The sequence below is a fragment of the Barbus barbus genome, assembly GCF_936440315.1.
Source record: "Barbus barbus genome assembly, chromosome: 8".
Taxonomy (NCBI): Eukaryota; Metazoa; Chordata; class Actinopteri; order Cypriniformes; family Cyprinidae; genus Barbus; species Barbus barbus.
Genome location: NC_136736.1, coordinates 20,160,659 through 20,182,203, shown reverse-complemented (window position 1 = coordinate 20,182,203; position 21,545 = coordinate 20,160,659).

Below are 21,545 nucleotides of genomic sequence, written 5' to 3'. Positions count from 1 at the left end.
TACATTAGCAATGACACCAGTCCTGGAGGGCCAGGCTGTGAGGGGAAATTTTGCCGTTTCCCACAACACCTAACAAACTGGGACAGCCTATTTGCTTGATTCTAGGTGGTGTCTGTTGAAGTCCAAAGGTCCTTCTCACTCATAGTCGCTTATACAACTGACAGCCGAGTCTTTCCTCGAGTAGAATATGTGCGGAGATCATTCTTTGAATTTAAAACTGAATGCTTTCACCAAACTGTCAACTGACTCATGGCTCTAGCAATAATGAGAAATGATGGATACAAGTGTTTCGCAATCCCTTTAGGCCAATGTCTTGACATTCTCACATATTTTGTCTTCACTTCTTCTACCTAGTCCCATAATGCAGAACCGTTGCTTCCAAGATTTTGCCCACTGCGGTGTGGTCAGAGGTCAAACCCTTGGAACTGCAAGAAGGACAAAAGACACACACATACAAAATCAAAATTACTGAGGTTCAGTCAGGCGAAGGAACTTGGAACCTAAAAACAGAGGAAATGAGAAAGTAACAGACATCAAAAGAGATGTGGCTGTACACTCAAGGAAAGGCCCCAGTAGGAAAACGCCAAATGCTATTGTTCATTGGGGCCAGCCTGCTATGCATAAAAATGATCTTGACAGATGAATCAAATCTTCACTAATGAAAACTCACACAGGGAACTTTCAAGGGATTTGTACGTCATGGCAAAAAAAATTGGCAACTTACCACCAATCACCTTTACATAACACACTGTAGTTACATAACATGTAGTTATTCATTCAGTTTGGTGTGAATTTAAAAACGTTGTATATTATTAAGAAAACGTTTTTTTTTTGCATTTTTATGAAGAGTCATCTAAATGGTGTACACTCATACTGTATATAATAATATTAGTTTATAATAAAAAGTGTTTTTATTATGGTTCAGGTCACCAATTTGTTTTGCCAAGTTGAAATTACATGAGTTTCAATAAAACATTAAAGAAGACCTGTTATGCCCTCTTTTACAAAATGTAATATGTGACCCTGGACCACAAACCAGTCACAAGGGTAAATTTTTTGAAATTGAGATTTAATAAATAAGCTTTCCATTGATCTATGATTTGTTAGGATAGGACAATATTTGGCCGAGATACATCTGAAAATCTGGAATCTGAGGGTTCGAAACGAAATGGAAAGTTTAAAAAGTGAGCAGACGGCGGCGTGATACCCCGCGAACGGCGGGGTCCGTGAGCCGCGGACGGTGGCGTGATACCCCGCGAGCGGCGGGAATGAGTCAGCGGCGATCCGGCGGGCATTGAGTCAGCGGCGATCCGGCGGGCTTGACTCAGGGAGCCGCGGACGGTGGGTGAGAAATGATGACCGCGGCGTAGATCCCCCGCGAACGGCAGCCTCCTCTCCAGCGACCGGCGGGCTCGGTGATCCGCGAACGGCGGCCTCATCTCCCGCGAACGGCGGCCTCACCTCCCACGAACGGCAGGCTGGAGTGAGCAGCCGGCATGACTTGGGGGAGCCGCGGACGGTGGGTGGGCTTTCCCCACAAACCGCGGCGAGTCCCGCGAACGGCGGGCAAAATCAGGAACAAAAAAAAAAAAAACACTAGAAAACTGGACAAAACAAAACGAAGTGAAGGGACGACGCTTACTGTGTATAGGTCTGGTCTTCTGTCACGGTGCACACAGCAGGGAGGAACAAAGAACACGTCGTAACTCAAATCCTACTTTACTAAAGACATCAGGACAAGGCAAGGTTGACACAGACAGGAACACCAAGGAGTAACGAGTAGACCAGACGAAATGGCACAACACAGACAGGACTATACCCAGACAGCAAGCAGTGTCGGCCCAGATCCGGCCCACATCTGGTCCACATCTGGTCCACATGGATTTCACAAGGGCCAGATGTGGGCTGGATCTGGGCCAACACTATGTTGCTGTCTGGGTAAATACACAGGTAAATTAACGGACACGGCTAGACACGAATAAACTAATGATTACATCAGACAAGGACAGGAAACAAACCAAATAAGGGCACAAGAGGCAGGAACACATGACACACACAACAGAGGACTGACAGATATACGGTTTTCTGAGTGCACACATCTGACGCACGCGCACATAAAGCAGTTGTCATGCTGCATGTGAGTACTGAACAAAATTCTCTTTCATGTCTTAATCTGACACATACACACAAGTTTTCTACCTGATCTCACAACGAAAATGTACCTGTGGGAACTTTTTTGCAAGACGCGAAATACATACCAATAAATCACTGCAGTTTCCAACAGAAATTTACGGTGGCCGAGAGACCTCAATGCACTGCAAATATAAAAAACACCTGCAAATTAAGAAAACAACTTTGTCAATTTTACAACACACATGCTGCAAATGCTCACAACACAACCAAATAAAAAAACGCACTGCAAATAGAAAGAAAACACCTGCAAATCAGTGTTAATTTTGGCAGGCATTTTTGATTTAGTCTTAGTCTTTATCTTGAGACGAAAAAGCTTAATAGTCTTAGTCACATTTTAGTCATTTGAGTCTTTCATAGTTTTAGTCTAGTTTTAGTCGATGAAAAGTCATTGCATTTTTGTCAACTTTTAGTCATTACTTTGTCAAACTGCAGTTACCAACATTTATTTTGGTAGCTATTTTATATGTAGTATTCAAACAAAAACAGTCATCAATTCTTCTCTCTTTAGACCAAATCAATTAAGCTTAGTTATGAGAAATTTGAATCAAGGATTGAATTTGGAAAAACGGGTATTTTTCAGATACAGTAGGTTTACTTAACAAGTATACATTTATTTAACATCTTTTGTTGGTTAACATTTATGACACAGTGTAACAAAGTTCGTAGATTCGGGAAGAAGGAGGCGGGAACCGGCAAACATTTAAGGATTTAATAATCAAAATAAACAAACGTAAAAGTACAGCGGCAGCCCCTCACGGACGACTGCCGCACACAAAACACAAAATAATATCCAGGCCTGGTCCTCTCTCGTCTTCCACTGTCGTCACTCCTCCTTTTATCCTTCCGGAGCTCCTCCGTGGGACTCGAGACCGGTGAGTGTCGCAGGTGTCGCTCATTATCATTAACTCCACCGGCCTCGCTCCGTTCCCACGGCTCTCGGCCCCGCCCCACTCACCACACACAGATAATTAGGAATGCTGTCCATTTAAGACGGAAGGTATGTATGTAATAGCCTACTGACATACATTCAGTTTTCACCCACCTGTTTAAGCTCACTTAAACCATAACGGACTGTATTTCTGTGAGATACTCTACATGATAGACATGTGGACTGCTGTGTGTGTATTTGAGCACTGAGAACTGATCGCGCGCTGTATGAGAACTAAAGAAGTGGAGCGTGCGCGAGAGAGAGCACTTCTATCAGTGCGTTTCCGCCTATTGCACCTTCACTAACTTTAAGTTAATCGACAATGAATTGTGACTCCCGCGAAAAATGGGACGTCTGGTCACCCACTCCCTAACCCTTGTGCTGAGGCCATTGTTTCAGATCGCTAGTTCGCGTTTTGGTAGGCTATCCGTCCACTGAGGCTGCCATGCAAACGCCCCTTTTCCAATGACAGAGACGCACATTTTGAAAGACAAGACAGTTAACTTAGCCTATAGGATGTATTTTGAATGTCCGGTAGTCCTCAAATAACATTTTAGTCCCGTCTCGTCTTGTTAACGAAGATGTGGCATAAATTTCGTCATAGTTTTTATCATCAGATATTAGTTTTAGCTCGTCAACGTCTCGTCTTAGTCACAGAAAAAAGGTTTGTTGACGTCATCGTCGTCGACGAAATTAACACTGCTGCAAATGAAGAAAACAACTTCGTCAATTTTACAACACACATGCTGCAAATGCTCACAACACAACCAAATAAAGAAACGCACTGCAAATAGAAAGAAAACACCTGCAAATTAAGAAAACAACTTCATCAATTTGACAACACATGTGCTACAAATGCTTACAACACAAACAAATAAAGAAACACCTGCAAATTAAGAAAACAACTTCTTCAATTTGACAACACGCGCGCTGCAAATGCTCACAACCAAATAAAGAAACGCACAGCAAATGAAATTCTTTATTTGGTTGTGTTGTGAGCATTTTCAGCGAGTTTCTTACTAAAACTTACTAAAAAAACCTGTTGATGTTGATCCACGTCGATAGATGACAGTGCAGCTAACACCATTATAGTATTGGTACTTAAAATATGTGAAGAACAGAAATGTAAATACTAACTAAAATACAACTGAATGCACCTTTAAATATTTAAGGTAAAATGTGTCGTAATGAACACTGAATAAGACTGTTGCTCAAGGTGTAAATTATTTAAACACTGTTTTTGTTTATTTGCGGATTCAGTTCTGGTAACTGATTGTACATTACTATAAATTAATATAATATTTAATAAAATAAATATTGGTAAATGTTTAGCCATTTAATGCAGAATTACATAATTAGAATAGTTTTCATACAGGTGATTCACTCGTGCCACATATGTTATTTGAATATGCAAAGCAGCCTTCAAAGTACAGTGAGGTTGTCAAGGAGACCAGCCAACAACCAATCCGCAAAGAAGCAGCTATTTCGCATTAAAATTGGCAAAGACATACAATCAAAGCTATATAAAAAAGGAATTGCTTAATTTCTAATATTTTGGTATATATAATGTGCAAGAGCTTTGTGAGCAGTTTGCAATGATCAGCACATTATCAGTATGGCTCAGGGCTTGTCATGCAGGTGTCTTTGTATCTCAGACACCGAGAGAGCAGAGACTGCAGTAAATGGCACTGGGTTTCATCTTATGTACTACTGTGAGGAATGACATACTGCTGTCTGCTGGGAGAGGCCACAGCTAAATGCCACAGCACTTTTGGATCCGACTTAACAGATTCTGTTATGTAACGTGTATTTCACAGAGGCTGAGGGTCATAAAAGTCTCATTTCAGGGAAAATGCAAAAACATTGTTGTGACATTGCTACTAGTGAGGTCTCTTTGAAGGGGACCTATTATGCAAAAATCACTTTTATAAGGTGTTTGAACACAGTTGTGTGGCCGCAGTGTGTGTAAACAACCAGCCTATAATGTTAAAAATCCACCCACTCATTTTTCTCCAAACGAGCTGTTTCAGATTCTCTCCCTGTTCACGTCACTGAGGGGAAAAAGTCCTGTCCATTTGTGACGCTCTCTACCCTATTAGCATGAACACAGCCCTGAGTGAGAAGCTGCAGCCTGCCATTACTGAAGATATATACAATGTCAGCACCAAAGAGCAGGCACGTGCAGAAGGGGGGCTTTGGGGGCTCGAGCCCCTGCCCTTTTTCAAAATTATTCAAAAGTGCCCCTCTCGGACAAATAGCAATGATATTGTTTTAATATACATTTATACAATTTCAATAAAATATCATTTATTTCTGTGATTCAAAGCTGAATTTTCAGCATCATTACTCCATTCTTCAATGCATGGTCCTTCAGAAATCATTCTAATACGCTGATTTATCATCAATGTTGGAAACAGTTGTGCTGCTTATTTTTTTATAATTATTATTATTATTTTATTTATTGGAACCTGTGATGCTTTTTTTGGGGTTCATTGATAAATAAAAAGTTTAAAAGAACAGCATTTATTCAAAGTAGAGATGTCTTCTAACAATATCAATCTTTACTATCACTGTTTCTATCAATTTAACAAATCCTTGCTGAATAAAAACTAATTTCTTTAAAAAAAATTAAAATAAAATACTGACCTCAAGCTTTTGAACGGTAGTGTATATTGTTACAAAAGTTATATTTTAAATAAATGCTGTTCTTATTTAACTTTTTATTCATAGAAAAATCCTGAAAAAAGTATCACAGGTTTTCAACATTATTAATAATTCAACATTGCATAAAATGCAAAGTAAATAAAGTAAATTAATAAAGTATATTAAAGGGGTGGTTGATTGTTTTTTTTTTCTAGGCTTGATTGTGTATATGGTGTGCAGTCAAACATGTATTCATGCTTATTTTTTTTTAAAAACGCATTATTTTTCACATAATTTACCTTTATTCCACACCTCTCTGCCCCTCTCTGATAAACGCCCCGATTATTTCCTGGTTTTATGAAGCCCCTCCCTCAGAAATGCGTAATGGGCTCTGATTGGTTAGCTGGTCCAGTGTGTTGTGATTGACTAAACCCCCTCTAGTGCGCGTCTGAACATCCCGCCCCTCAGCTCAGCAGCATGTGCTCCGGTTGTATTGTAAACAATGGCATCATCTATATTGCTTATCAATTTGAGCCCGAATGAGAGGATATTAGTGAAGAGGATCGCGCAGAACCTGTGCAAGCATGGCTTTTAATGGTATGTTTTTTTTTTGTTTGTTGTTGGTTCATACTTTTAGATACGCTATTATTTGAAAGTGCTACTGCTTCTGTTAGATTTTAATATATGGTTTTATCCTAATTAAAGCCTTAATACAGCACGGCAACTGCACACGCGTCCATGTATAACGCTTCTCATTGATGTGTGAAAATGAGAAAAAGTGTATAATTGGAACAGTTTGTTGGAGCCGATCTGACGATCTGAATGAGAGAGAGATGCAGAGCAGGGCGACACGAGTGATAGTATTATGAAGCACTGCTTTAAACATATGATTTTGAAACTTGTAAATCCATTAAAATCGTTAGAAGACAAAATCGCGATTCATATATGAATAGATTTTTACGCCCACCCCTAGTTTTCTCTTCCTCTTCTCTAAAGCAGCAAAGCATGGCCTCGCCCCCTTCGTTACGTGTTCCCGGGGGCGAGGTTTATCTGGGTCCGTGACGTATCGGACCCGGGAAGTAACTCGTTGTAGTCCCTTACCAGTCGTTTTTGTAGGCATTAAACTGCCAGAATTTTAAAAGACGATATCTCTGTTTCCACTGAACTTTCAGCATTGTAACTTTGCAGATATTGTTTATGCTTTAACAGCAGCATTACACACAAACTAACGTTAAAAAAGTGAAATCGCAATCAACCACCCCTTTAAAATTTGATTTGATCAAATAAATGCAGGCTTGATGACTAATTGACTTCTTGCAAAAATATAAAATAGTAATGTATCCAATCTTTTGACCTATACCCCCCCCCCCCCCCCCCATATTGCCCCTTTTTTACATTTGAGCCCCTGCCCCTGAGGAACTCTCTGCATGTCCCTGCCAAAGAGGCTTTACAAGCATTGTGTTTTGGGATGCACTAATGAACATAGGAGTTGACATAATCTACCCCCATCTGAGCCGAGGACACTGTGGTTGAATTTCATTTTCAAAGGAAATATCACGGGAAAAAAATCGGTAAAGTCTCCTAAATGTTTAGGTATCAATACCAACGCTTTGTGCACAAACGTCAGCTCAAGATAAAGCATCACGCGTTTGTTTTCCAAATTACCTTTCTGAAAGAGCTTCTTGGCACTCTGTAAGGCTTATTGCTAAAGCTATCATTGTCTCTGTGTGTTCCCTTCCAGGAACTCGAGCTGCGTCGAAGCGCTAGGGGAACGCCCACAGCATGAACGCGCTCTGAATCAAAGTGTAACGTGTCCAATGGAAGGGCGAGACGTCATAGGCGGGTGACGTCACTGACCGGAAAGCATATAAGCACGTGCGGTGGAGCCGGCGTTTGCTTTTCGTCATTCAGCAACCGCTTCTCTGTCTGTGTGTACTGTCTTTGCATGTTGTGAGTCTTATTTAGTGTTGTTTGTCCTGCACAATCACTTGAATAGGCTCCAGCAATATGTGCAAGCACTGGGGCGATAGCAGATCGCATTCGGGCTGTGTGTTCCTCCCTGCACACATTATATCACTGCTTGGGATACACGCAGTCTGTGTGTGGTCTGCTTGAGAGCAGAACGCGCAGATTCAGCTCTCGAGGGAGCTGACTGCTCGTTTGTGAGCTTTTCCATTTCTTACGCCTGCTCTCTGAAGGCTCTCTAAAAAAAAATAAAAAAAAATAAGAGAGGATTGAGTTTCACTAGCGCTGTAGGAAGCGGGCGAGCCCCTATCCTCTTCCCTTCCCTAGACCTGTCTTCCTCCGAGGAGGTGGACGCGTCAATGAAACAGTGCTTGCACAAGCATATTATGAATGAGAACGGCGCGCAGTCAGCTCTAAAAAAAAAAAAAAAAAAGGAGAAAGGGGGCTGATTGTGTTTCTCTCCGCTGTACATCTCGCATTCCCGCTGCTGCTGAGGCACGGCGGCGAGTGTGAGTGCGGGGATCGCAGCGCACGTTGCCGAGGCGACGCGTGCGTTACGTATTCTCATTCATATCAGAGCAATGCCCCGGGTGGAACAGACGCTCGCGAGCTATCTGTCCCCTTGCGTGGCGTTGTCTCTGAAGGCTCGCGGCTGCAGGTCAGGCTGGTGCGTGTCTGCACACGAAAAAAAAAAAAGAAAGAGAGTGTTGCAGGCGCACCAAGCTGACGTACCTGCTTAGAGAGCTGGATGAGGGATTGGGGCTCAACTTGATTGAAATATAAGTTGATATCTGAGCTCCCTAGAAACGCTGTCTGTGGTCGACCCTATCTGACATGAAGGAGAAGATAGGGTTTTCCTCATGAACGCCCCGCTTGCGCCTTCTGGCCTGTTTGGCGACGCCGTCAATTACGTCGTCAATAGGTACCAGGAGGCTCGTAGACAAGCGGCGGCGTTTCAGCGGTTTCTCCCTCACCTGTCTCTAGCTCAGGGGGCTGCTGGGCGGGAGCAGCCCTCGCCGCGTGCCAGTCCCTCTTTAGAGAGGTGCAAAACAGAGAGTGGCTACTCGCACCCCACCGAGGTGAGGCCGTGGCGGCTAACGCTCTGGGTCGGGGACCTCTAAGGCTAAGCCGGATCTGCGGACCGTTCTTAAGTCTAAGGGGGTTCTCGAGAGACTGGTTCCCTTAGGAGACCATCGGGCAGCGTGGGAACTACTGCCGATGTGTCTGTTTGGGTCCTGCCTTGCAGGGTCTGGTTCTTCAGCTTGGTCTTCCTAGGAATGACGCGGGTCTGAGGACCGTCGTTCATTAGGAGGCTGAGGCTGACGCAGTCCTGGTGCTGTGCCCAGGACTTACGAGGGCAGACCCCTCTGGGGCAGATCGGGTGTCCGTCTCCCCCAGTGCCCTCCGGGAGAGCAGTCTGCCAACCCTGCCAGAGTTCCAGGGCGCAGCTGGCTCCATCGAGCGATGTTCTCAGTTTCTTCCGCCCCGAAGTTTAGCGGCGCTGAGAAGCTCGCCACCCCTGCTCGCCACTCCCTAGAGCTCCTGGTTCGGCCGTCTCCTGCCGGTCTTCCGCTTCAGGGCACCGTGCCAGCAGCTCTGGGTACATCAGAGGCCAGTCTCGAGAGACTGGTTCCCTTAGTAGACCATTTAGGCAGCGTGGAAACTACTGCCAAATGGATCTCATTGGGTCCTGCGTACTGTAGAGAAAGGCCTTTGCATTCAGTTCGGCGCTCCGCCACCGCCTTTCAACGGGGTGATTCCCATGTGCGTGGGCCCCCAGCAGGCTCTGATCATGGAACAGGAAGTAGACACTCTCTTGGGGAAGGAGGCCATCGAGGTGGTCCCTCCTCATGGAAGAGAGTCCGGGTTCTACAGCCGGTACTTCATTGTTCCAAGGAAGGATGGTAGATCTGCGTCAGTTGAACCGCTCAGTCTTGTGACTGAAGTTCAGGGTGCTTACACTCATCAGTCGTGTCTCAGACCAAGTCCGAGGACTGGTTTGTCACGATGGATCTAAGGGCGCATATTTCACGTCTCCATCCTTCCCACTCACGGGAAGTCCCTCAGGTTTGCTTTTAGGGGCAAAGCTTACCGATATCAGGTTCTTCCCGTTGGCCCTGCACTCGTACCCCGCATTTTACATCAACGATTGGTTGATTCTAGCTCGATCAGAGCAGGTGGCGACTCGGCATCGAGATGTCGTTCTCGCGCACATGAAGGGGTTGAGACTGAACGCCAAGAAAGTGTGATTTCTCCAGTATAGAGAACCACTTATCTAGGCGTGGTGTGGGACTCGACCACGATGCAGGCCACTTATGTCTCCTGCTCGGAGCGAGTCGATCCTCACCTCAGTCAAGAGAGTGAAAGAGGGCCAGTCACTCACTGTCAGGTAGTTTCAGAAACTGCTGGGGCTCATGGCAGCTGCGTCCAACGTGATTACTTTTGGCCTCCTGTACATGAGACCCCTACAGTGGTGGCTCAAGACCAAGGGGTTCTCCCCGAGGGGAAACCCGCTTCGCACGATCAAAGTCACGCGGCGATGCCTACGTGCCTTAGACATGTGGAGCCAAGCTTGGTTCTTGTCTCAGGGCCCGGTGCTGGGAGCCTCTTGTCTTGTAATGCTAGCGACGGACGCATCCCTCACCGGTTGGGGAGCGGTCATGAGTGGCCACCCTGCCCGCGGTCTGTGGAGCGGTCGCCATCTAACGTGGCATATCAATTGTTTGGAAATGTTGGCCGTGTTTCGTGCACTCAAGCACTTTCTCCCGGACCTAAGAGATCACCATGTGTTGGTGCGCACCGACAGCACAGCGGTGGTCTCTTACATCAACCACCAGGGAGGTCTGCGTTCGCGCCCCTTGTACAAGCTGGCGCACCAGATCCTTGTGTGGTTCCAGGGCAAACTTCGCTCGCTCAGAGCCATCGATATCCCTGGGTATCTCAATGTGGGAGCAGACATCCTGTCGAGGCAGGGGCTGAGGCCCGGGGAATGGATGCTTCACCCCGAGGTGGTGAAGCAGAACTGGAGGTTTTTGGCTGTGCGACTCAAGAGTCAGCGCTATGCCCCTCTAGTTCCTCCAGCTCCTTTGGACTGGACGCTTGGTACAGACCTGGCCGAGGCTTCGTCTGTACGGTTTTTCCCCGATCGCTCTGCTCCCGGGAGTTCTGGATGGCAACAGGGATCTGGTGAACAGGTTGGAGACGGGTTCGCCCTATCTCCTCCTGCATTCCCCAGATCTAGCACTCTCGCTCGTGGAAGCCCGCGTGTGCGGTTCTTCACCCTCTGAGTGAGTGCTCACTGTTGCAGTGCACGTTGCCGAGGCGACGCGCGCATTACGTGTGGAAGTTCTGACCTCTGAGGGGGCGCAGCTCATAGCTTCCGGTCTCTCAACCGAGGTTGCTGAGACCATCTGTGGTGGTGGACGAGGAGACACCAGCCCTCACAATGTAGAGCGCTTCGAGTGCTTAGAAAAGCAGAAAAGCGCTATATAAATGTAATGAATTATTATTAATTATTATTATTATTATTATCTTCCAATCCAGAGCTCCCTCTACGAGGAAACTGTATGCCCTGAAGTGAAAATATTTCACTTCTTGGTGCGGAGACCGCCACCTTGACCCAGTTAACTGCCCGTTTGGTACAGTGCTGCAGGTCCTGCAGGCCCGTTTCTCCGCAGGGGTAACTCACTCCACCCTGAAGGTTACGTGGCAGCTTTATCGGCCTACCATGCCCTTCTCGGTGGCCTTACAGTGGGTCGACACCCCCTGGTTACATGTTTCCTCCACGGTGCGCTGAGGCCTCCTGTACGACGTGTCCCTACGGGGACCTGGCTGTGGTCTCTTAAGAGAGTGGGGATTTGTAGGCCCTTCATGGCCCCTTCTTATCTCGTCTTTGCCCCTGGTCTGGCCAAAGCGTTTTTCTACCCTCGAGCGGGTTATTTCCTAGATCCCCTCTTCTATACCATGGCCTGTCGTGCTGCAGGCCCTCAGTCCTCCTCCCTTTCGGGAGCCTGACCAGCGAAAGCATAACTGTGTGTGTCCAGTGCGAGCACTGGACGCATACGTCCACAGAGCTGCCCTGTGGAGAAGGACGGACCAATTGCTAGTTTGCTTCGGTCCTCCTAAGCGGGGTCTGCCTGCTTCTAGGCAGACCCTTAGCAGGTGGATTGTGGATACTATTTCCTTGGCCTATGAATCTTCAGGCATCCCTTCGCCTCTGGGGCTTAAGGCCCATTCAACTAGGAGTATGGCGGCCTCCAAGGCCTTTCTGACAGGGGTTTCGATGCAGGATATCTGCAATGCTGCGGGTTGGTCCACGCCCCTCACGTTTGTTCGGTTCTATCACCTTGATCTTACGGCCACTCCCGGCTCTTCTTTCTCGCCCTCGCTGTGCTCCCAGTGATACACACAGGGCAGGTATTTTGGAAGTCTGGAGGCGTGGGCATCTCGTTCCCCTAGCGCTTCGACGCAGCTCAAGTTCCTGGAAGGGAACGTCTCGGTTACGTATGTAACCCCGGTTCCCTGAAGGGAACGAGACGCTGCGTCTCGAAGCCATACTTCCTGTATCCCTGCGGGCGGTTGCTTCATTCCTGGAAGCAAACGCCGGCTCCACCGCACATGCTTATATGCTTTCCGGTCAGTGACGTCACCCGCCTATGACGTCTCGCCCTTCCATTGGACACGTTACACTTTGATTCAGAGCGCGGTCACGCTGTGGGCGTTCCCCTAGCGCTTCGACGCAGCGTCTCGTTCCCTTCAGGGAACCGGGGTTACATACGTAACCGAGACGTTTTCACTGATGCTGCCTTCAAGTGCTATCAGAATGATTGTGAATAGGAATGGTAGTTAAAAGTTGCATATGAAAGCAATGAGAGTTGATCGCTTGAAGTTGTCGAGCTCATAATCAGAAGTGGGACTTATAAAGTTTGTGATAGCATGAGACCAGCTATGTTGTTATTTATCCCGCTGTGCTCCTCGTCTGTGTAATTCATAAACTCAAATTTATTATGCACAGTATAATCAGATGGCTGACTTTGAAACACAGCATGTTTTCTGTAAAGATAACAGGCTTGTACTAATATGGGAATTTTTATTTGCAAAGGCTAGCACTGCTAATGCAGGAGCTTGAGCCCTTGAAGCTTCGCCCTCTTCTTCGGGAGCACCAGCTCATTTGCATTAAAGCAACATACTCAAAAACAAAGAGTTTTGGCTCATACCCTAAAAGTGGCAATTTTAACAAGCTATAAAAAATTATCTGTGGGGTATATTGAACTAAAACTTCAGACATACGCTCTGGGGACAACAGAGACTCATTTTACATCTTGTAAAAATGGGTATAATAGGTCTCCTTTAATGCAGGAATTGATCAGTGTAGGCACAAAAGTTCAAAGTTAGTGCGTTAGTACAAAATGTTACTTTTTACTGACAAAGCTGATTGGGGTGAAAGGATGTTCTGGAAACAGATAATACAAGACACCATGTGCTGTAAACCAGAGCTCATCATACTGCAACAGGGTCTCATTCGATCCTCTAGGTTTTTACTTATTAAAAGACAATTGACGTCACAGGAAGACTCTGTTTCCGTGCTGGTTCAGCTGAGTTAGGCGCAAGCTACTATGTATAATTTATTCATATGTAAAAGTAGGTGTAGTTTTCCTTTTAAAGTCTTCTTCTTCAGAAGGGTTATGCTGTATGATGGTTTAACAATTTTTGTTTTACGAATAATAATAATATAAATATATACTATATGTGTGAGTGTTCGGATCCAAAATGTACATGCACTGTGTTGGCTAGAAAAGAGAGTAAAGGGTTAACACTCTGTAACACATTCTATCTCACCTCAGTGGTGTCTTTGCTGCAATGTCAGCGACAGTGTACAGCAACACACCCAGATATGCAGCACCAAATCTGTTCATGATTATAACCAACATCATATTTACAAATGTTACAGAATGCTGGAAACCCATTTGAGGGAATATTAAAGCAACATTATGTTAGGATAAATCAGACACTATAATAATGTGATTAAACACAAACACTTCAAGTCCAGCAAATCTAAAGAGCACTAGACATTCAGTTGGACACTTGTTAGAAACAAATGTGGATGAAGGAAACAACATTGTTCATGAAATGAATGAACGAAGGGATAGTTCACCCAGGAATAAAAATTCTGTCATCATTCACGCATCCTCATATCATTCCAAACTCTTCATCTTGAACATAAATAGATATTTTTTAATATTCTCTTGTTGAAAATCCATGCAACCAAAAGTACAAAAGAATAAACTGTAAAAGTAATCAAAATTAATTCAATGGTCTTCTGAAGATACATGATCACTGTATACATACAGATTTAATTTAGGTTTTTATTAATATATAAACATTGATCAACGTCGTACATACACAGAGCTCATCAAATGCGTGACACTTGATGTGTGACAATGGATCGATCGATGGAGTGGTACGATTTCCCAAAATATTTTTTTTTTTAGATTGTTAAAACAATGAATAATGTCCAGGTTTCCATGTTGAATTATTTTTAGATACATAAACAATTCAGATGGCTATGATGCATTACATGATGTAGATAGTAGAATAATTGCGTTTACTATAAAAAAGAGGCTGTGTTTCCAGCTAAGCCTCTTTCTAATTCAGAACTGGGAGCTGAACTAAAATCTACCTTGTCACAAATCTGATTGCTTCAGACATTTTTAAGTATAGTTGATGGATTTTTGAGTATATTTGGAAAGAATGGGACAGCATTAATGAACACTGGTACGCTGTACCCAGACCATAAGACATCTGTTCACATGCTTAGCTGCCTAGCAAATTAATCCTCCTTAGGAGAAAATCTCATAAAATTTCTCATTGTTTGTTAGTGATTAGTCCTTTTGTTTAGAAAAGATGTCAGCACAAAAGCATCTAATAAAGTAGATGGTGTGTAGGCCAAATGCTTAAATTTGGTCTTAAAAAACAAATTTCCCAGGAAGAATACTCATTTATTCTATTTCAAAGGCTCTGTTCAACACTAAATAATTCAATATTTCTATCTGATCTACCCCTTACATTTAGCTTTGTTGACTTAACATTAATTTAGATGTTACTACATGCAACATCTTTAAATTACATCTTTTTTTTTCAGTGAAGTAAACAACAGTGTAAAACTGAAAGATGATGTTGAAGTGATTCTTCAGAAGACCCTCAAGAGGCAGCAGAAGTTACAAATGTGTATTCATTTTCATAACAGTAGACTTGCTTGCCCTTGGGTCTGTCTATGCACAAACACACACATAAAGAAACTTTTTACCACATAAACACAGACAATTATACATCTTCTACCCTACCACAACTCTTGCCCTGTTACCTGATTCAATTGATACCGCACTTTGAAACACTCTGCTAGTAGATTGATTTCCAGTACGTTTAGTAAATGAAGCCTGAGGCAATAACCCACACACTGGATATCTAACACCTTCAGTGGAATATTTGGGTGAAATGAACAGCACCAAGACAAAGAACCTTTGAGGAAACACACACAGATTAAGAAATACTTAATCAGATTCAAGCATTAATGTCTTAATGGTGCTTGTGCTTTGGATTCAGCATTTGGTGCAAGTGTCTCTGTAAGCCAGCCATATATCAAAGTCCAAACACCCACAGGGTCTTTAGAAGATTAAGCTGCTTTCATAATCGAATGAAAGACTGGCAAGCTAAATGATCTAAAAGAACAGTGATAGAAGCCACTGGTTTTGTTTAAGACCCAGACATACTGACCCATACATTGCCCATGGTATGACATCATCTGCTATGCAAATCATGAGGCCGTTTCTGTGTCAAACATTAATTTATTGCCAAGTGTGATGTTGGTTGATGATGATGATGTTTAAATGCAGTTAATGATTTAAAAAGGCTAATTAAAGGGAAATCATCATCTGTTGCAGCCATAACGTGATCAGCAGTTGCTGGCTCTCTGAGAAAGTGTGTGAGAAAGTCACTTGTGATTTTCTCACACAGAAAGTCACTCTGAGAAAGTCACTTGTGTTGTGACTCAGTAACTGTCAAATGCATACAGCAATTTTCTATGTTAGGGGAAGGAAACATCCAGGAAAAGCTGACCATCTAAATTTTGTTTAGCAAATATTACAGTGACTGTGTGGCCTTTTATCGTCTACAGTGCCAGCTGTCACATTTTAGACCTTGCAAAGGGGAAACACAGTTTGCTTCAAGTTCTCTTTAATTTCCTGCATACTGTATCTTTAAGTCATTATTATCACACTGTAGTTTATATATTGTGTATGTGTAAAACATTGGTGAGGCCATTGACGCCATTAAAGTACTCTACCAGTCAGTAACGGAGTCCACAATTAGCAACTACTCTAAAAATAGAAATTATTAAAAATGGAATATTATTGTTGTAAATTGTGCTAATAAAAAGTAGTGTCATACTGTATGTTATATTGTAAAACCAACAGACATAGTTGAGGTTTTGTTGGAATTTGGAAGCAGCAGTAAGTGAATACGTTTTATGTTGTATTTTTCCAGGAAAATTGTTTATAAATATGGCTTTCATGTACTCTAGCCACTACATTTTTAGATATTACTGTGAATTACAAAAATCAGATTTTGTAACAAAAACTTAAAAGAATCTGAAAATGTACTTATACCCTCAAGCCATCCATTGGTGAGCAAGTGATGTAAAGCTAAATTGTTTCCAAATTTTGTTTACTGGGATGAGAGGTGCTGAAATCGCGTTTGGTCTCATACTGTATCGCGTATCTTGTCAGTGTGTGCACTTGCTTGGCCATTTGTAGTTGATATACAGGAAAGTGGGTCCAGCTGAATTGAAATGATGATTTGTTGGATTGGTATAAAAAAGGTTATTATACCGCGGCAGCGGTCGCGGCAGTCGTCGTGTGAAGCCCTCTTAGTGTGAAGACCATCGACTCTACCGTGCGACTCCACCGGGCAGGGACACCGGCAAGGGATAGTAGTATCGCTTTTTATTTAATTTTTTCATTTATATGTTTATTATTGAAATGTTGTTATATGCGCATGTGTCAATTTTATTTAATTTCTTTATTTTCTTAAATATGTGGGTATATAGTATTTATAGAGTTGTAACTTTTTAGTTTTAGTTACTTTTTCTTATTTGTAAGTCGCTTTGGACAAAAGCGTCTGCTAAATTACAAAAGTAAGTAAAGTAAGTAAATCTGTTCTGAGGAAGAAACACACTTTTTGCTGGCCTGGGGTGCGGAAGTACGTTTTCAGCTAATTTTTATTTTTTGGAACTATTCCTATAAAATATAAAATATAAATATTTTATATTTGCATTATATATTTATACAGTATATTTTTTATCAGTTTTTCTGGCACATAAAAACAGCTAGTCAAAAATATCTTTATTGTTGTGCCCTCATGTGACTCTTTTCATAAGGACACTACAGAACTTTTTATTTTGAGGTGTTGGTCTGTTTGTGCACGTGCTGGTTTGGCTGCATTAAAGTGTTCTGTATGAACAAAAGCTATGGAGATATTTACTCATCCTCCTGTTTCATTCACAATGCGGAAAAGATCTTAAAAATAATAATGTTTAATGTAACATGTAAAAGGTTTTTTCATAGCACAATGATTTCTCCACTGACGGCTATAATGAATCTTCTGCTTCTCAAATTTAACCACAGCTGGGGGGCAGGGTGAGGCTTGAACCAAATACAAGTGTGAGGATGGTATTATAGTGAAGAGATAAGATACAAAGATATAAATATATCAGATATAAAACACATCTGAACACGCATTCGAGAGAACTTCAGGAGAATATAAATTAAGATAAAACACTAAAACAAGGCATCCAGTTATCTGTGTAATAATGTTACAATTTATAAATGTATGTATAATTGTATTCATGTAAAGACAGATGTTTTAACTGAACCAGTGTTGCTTGGAGGTACTGAGTATCCAGCATGAGAAAGCTTGCTTCTCAAAGCCTAGTGAGCTCTATTGATCACAAAGGGCCATTAGAGAAGGTAAATAAAGCAGCAACAAAGACCACTGAGCACAACTACACAGTAATCAAACAGAACTCAGGGAAATCTTCAAGAATTCTTTAGAAGACAAACTAATTCTAGAACTCAAAGAAGCAAAGTTCCAGGATGATCTAATTCATAAAGTACAACAATTCTGTCCATCACACACAGAAGCATGATCTAAAGCATCAGGCAGAACAAATGTGATATGAGAAGGAAATCTGAATGTGTCCTTTAAGTTTCGGGGAAACCCATGAGGGTTCATTTTTAAAGATTTGTGAGCCATAAAGATCATCCTGTCCACATGGGACCAGGACTCAACGTAGCTTGAAAAGTGCACTGACTGAGATACTGCACTAATGTAAATGGCCATCGCTGTCAATCACTAAAGCTGCATATTGGCTTGTGGGCATTTATTCTAATTCTACACATGCTTCACTTTAATGTGAACTGAACGAGTGTTTAGTCACATACACATAAAATAGACCCAAGATGATAACTAGAAAAACACAAACTCACACATGCTCATATTGCAGTCACTCCTAACAGCAATACATGGCTCTGTCTTGTTCCAAACCACAAACAAGATTTTCTGTCTCCCACAGTCACTACAAATTCCACTAAGTGGTTGAGTCCCCATAGGAACAACTAGTAATAGTAGACAGTGAAATGACCGCAATAAAATATAAATGGCCTCATGTGCAAACAAAGAGAGCACACTGGTGTAAATCAAACCTCTCAGAATACCAAAACTATCATAATACATCTTGATATGTAGCAAAATGACATTCAGTTAATGTAGAGCGGCTGTGCAATAGAACAATATAGGAAATACTATAGATTTCTGATGTTTTTCAAACCATTTTATACAGGGAAGTGAATCAGCCAGTGGCACAGAAGGAAGGACGCACTTTGGTTGTCATGATGATGAAAGCAGGTGTGAGGGGAAGACCAAACACCTGATGTTTACGTGTGCAAATGAGAGAGCTTACTGGTGAATTTAGTCCCTTTAGAGCTTATTAGAAGCATTGTGACAGATTAAGTAAAACAACAACCGGAACTGTGATGACGACAGTGTTGTTGTTTTTAACCAAAACTATTAAAAACGTTTTTTGGTAACTGAAATAAAATAAATGATTGAAATACTGATGAAATATTATAAATCTAGATAGAAAGTTTGACTTCAAAAATGGGAAAACTAGAAATGTTCCACTGGGATCTAACTGAAATAAAATAAGTTGAAACTAAAAAACTAAATTCAAAAAAATATTTAAAAAAACCTAACAAATGACTAAAACTTGATGAATGAAAACTGAAAATATGAAAGATAATTAAAAATATTAAATATTCTATACTAGTAGACCATATAAATAATACTAAAACATCACATAGTGATGTTTTCTGTTAAGACGTATTTTTGTTATTTTTTGTGAATAGAAATTGGAGCTTTAATATGTCTGTGTTTGTTATTGATTACAAATATACACTGCAATATTCTTTGTACAGTTAGGAATAACTAATAAACCACCAAATATTTACCAAAAAAAAAAAAAAATGAAAAAGCTACACTGTCATAACCCGAAACAATCCACAAATTCACAATCATGCTCAGATAGTGTTACCACGGTAATCTATCAGGTCAGTACTTTGGGGGCGCTTGCACCAATTGAGTTCCCCCACTTTAGGGTGTGTTACCGTGGCAATGTGACAACAGACAACCACCCTCCCCTTTGACCTCACCCTGAGGGAAACTTTTCCCTAAGCTTTGTTCCAGAACTCCTGAATGGATTGTCTCCAATTCATCTCACCATGAGAAATGGGACGGGCTACTAAAGAAGCTGGCTTCAGAGGATTACAATAAAGCACATCACGGTCAGTGACAAAGCAGCACAAAAAGCACTACTAACAGCCCTAAGGGTCTCTACGGGGCATTAGAAAGAGCTGGCCAGCAGCAGAAACCACCAAATGCATACATTTGTACTTTACAGTTGTCCTGTGCATTCACTTTTATAGGATACTGTGACTATGACAGATTTCAGATGATGTAATGTTTACAGACCATGGACCAATACAATAAAGTTAAATAAAGGAGGCACGGAAAGCTTTTGAGCAGGAACCGTGCTATAGTTTTCTTACAACATGTTCAGATTAGAGAGGAGCTGACTCATGGGAGCAGTGATTACACGAGTAATAGTGTCATCTTTAGGGATGAGTCCTATTGCGTGACAGCGATCACACTAAAGGCTACAGAAATAAAACTTGAGTGTTAATGAATCGGAAACACAGAATGGGTCGATTATACCCAAAGGAAAGACAAGAGACAAAGACGGGCGAAATTGTAGAATCAATAAATGACTACAACTGTCAATCTACACACACACACACACACACACACACACACACATATATATATATATATAGCCTATAAAGCGGGAATATCATTATGTGCGACCATGCGAGAATCGCAGGGATAATATTAAGATTATTCTTTTAGTCAGTCAATGAATGCATAGTCTAGTACAGGACATTGCTAGAAGAAACAAAATCATTCAGCAGCAGAAATAATTGTAAAAACCTAAACGTATTTTATAGAAATAAACGTGGAATTTAAACTGGGTTAAACAACTTACCGTGTAGAATCTAAGGGATAGATGTACTAGTTTTTTCCTGTTGCGGCAGGTGCGTGTATCCGAGGATAGGTGTGTGTCGGTATCACCGCTGCAGCGACGCTCAAAGATGCAGTGCATTACAGCCAGAGGACACACTGCGCATGCGCGTGTGGTGTGTGCTGAGCTACAGCGCATGCGCAGTGCGCGCTTTGACTGGCTCAGGTGAATCTTTGGGACCGACGGAGAGTGTGACGTAGGCTGTGTCACCCGCTGGTGACGAGTGTAACATAATACCACTCAGGCACAAATATTAATATTGACATACAGCGTCGCTGGCTGTTTATTAAACATAAGCAGGTTTATTTGGCAACCATGGAGATGATGGAGCATTGTCCAGATACAAATAGTAATTTAAGGGTCATTTTAGAACCATTGACTGCATTTTATTCTATTTTCCAATACTGAGCACGAATCTCATTAACCTCTTTTTCCAAATCCAGTGGCTGGGCTGTAGTAATTTGCATGCATTTTGCTTTTTAAGGAAACAAAATGAAGGTGCTTTTAGGCACTAGAGTCAAACATTCTCATCTTTCTGTATCTATTCCTGTATTTTGGTCTTCGATTCATGTGAAGATTTATTTTTAGATACAAATATATTGTATTTGCGTAACTCTTTTCTCAATACAAAATGTTCTAAACAGTTTCAGAAGAAAATCATCCATTAATGTCCCCAAGGCGACTGTGGGAAGAAATCTTCTTCTGCAAGGCACAAACATATAGAATATAGCCTATCAAATGTTTTAGAGTTAAACAATGAGTTTATTAAATATTTTAAATGATTTAATAAGTAAAATGGTGTGTTATGAAGAGATGGGCAGACCTACGAGGATTAATTCTCATGTGTAGCCTACTATTGGACACACTGTACTCACACCAGTTAGGCTACATAAAGTCATTGACAGGTTATATGAGGCTTTGCAGAAAAAGGACAGAGGCACCATTTCCCTCACTTCAAATTCATATTCACAGCGTTATCATTAAATGATGACTAGATGAGTTTATAAAAAAAGCATACTAGGACCACTAGAAGACCTCGACAAACTTCCAGGGGAGCCCAGATAAGTCTTAAAATTATGTATTTAAACCTAGTTATATTAACATAAAAACGGTCAGAAAATAAAGATA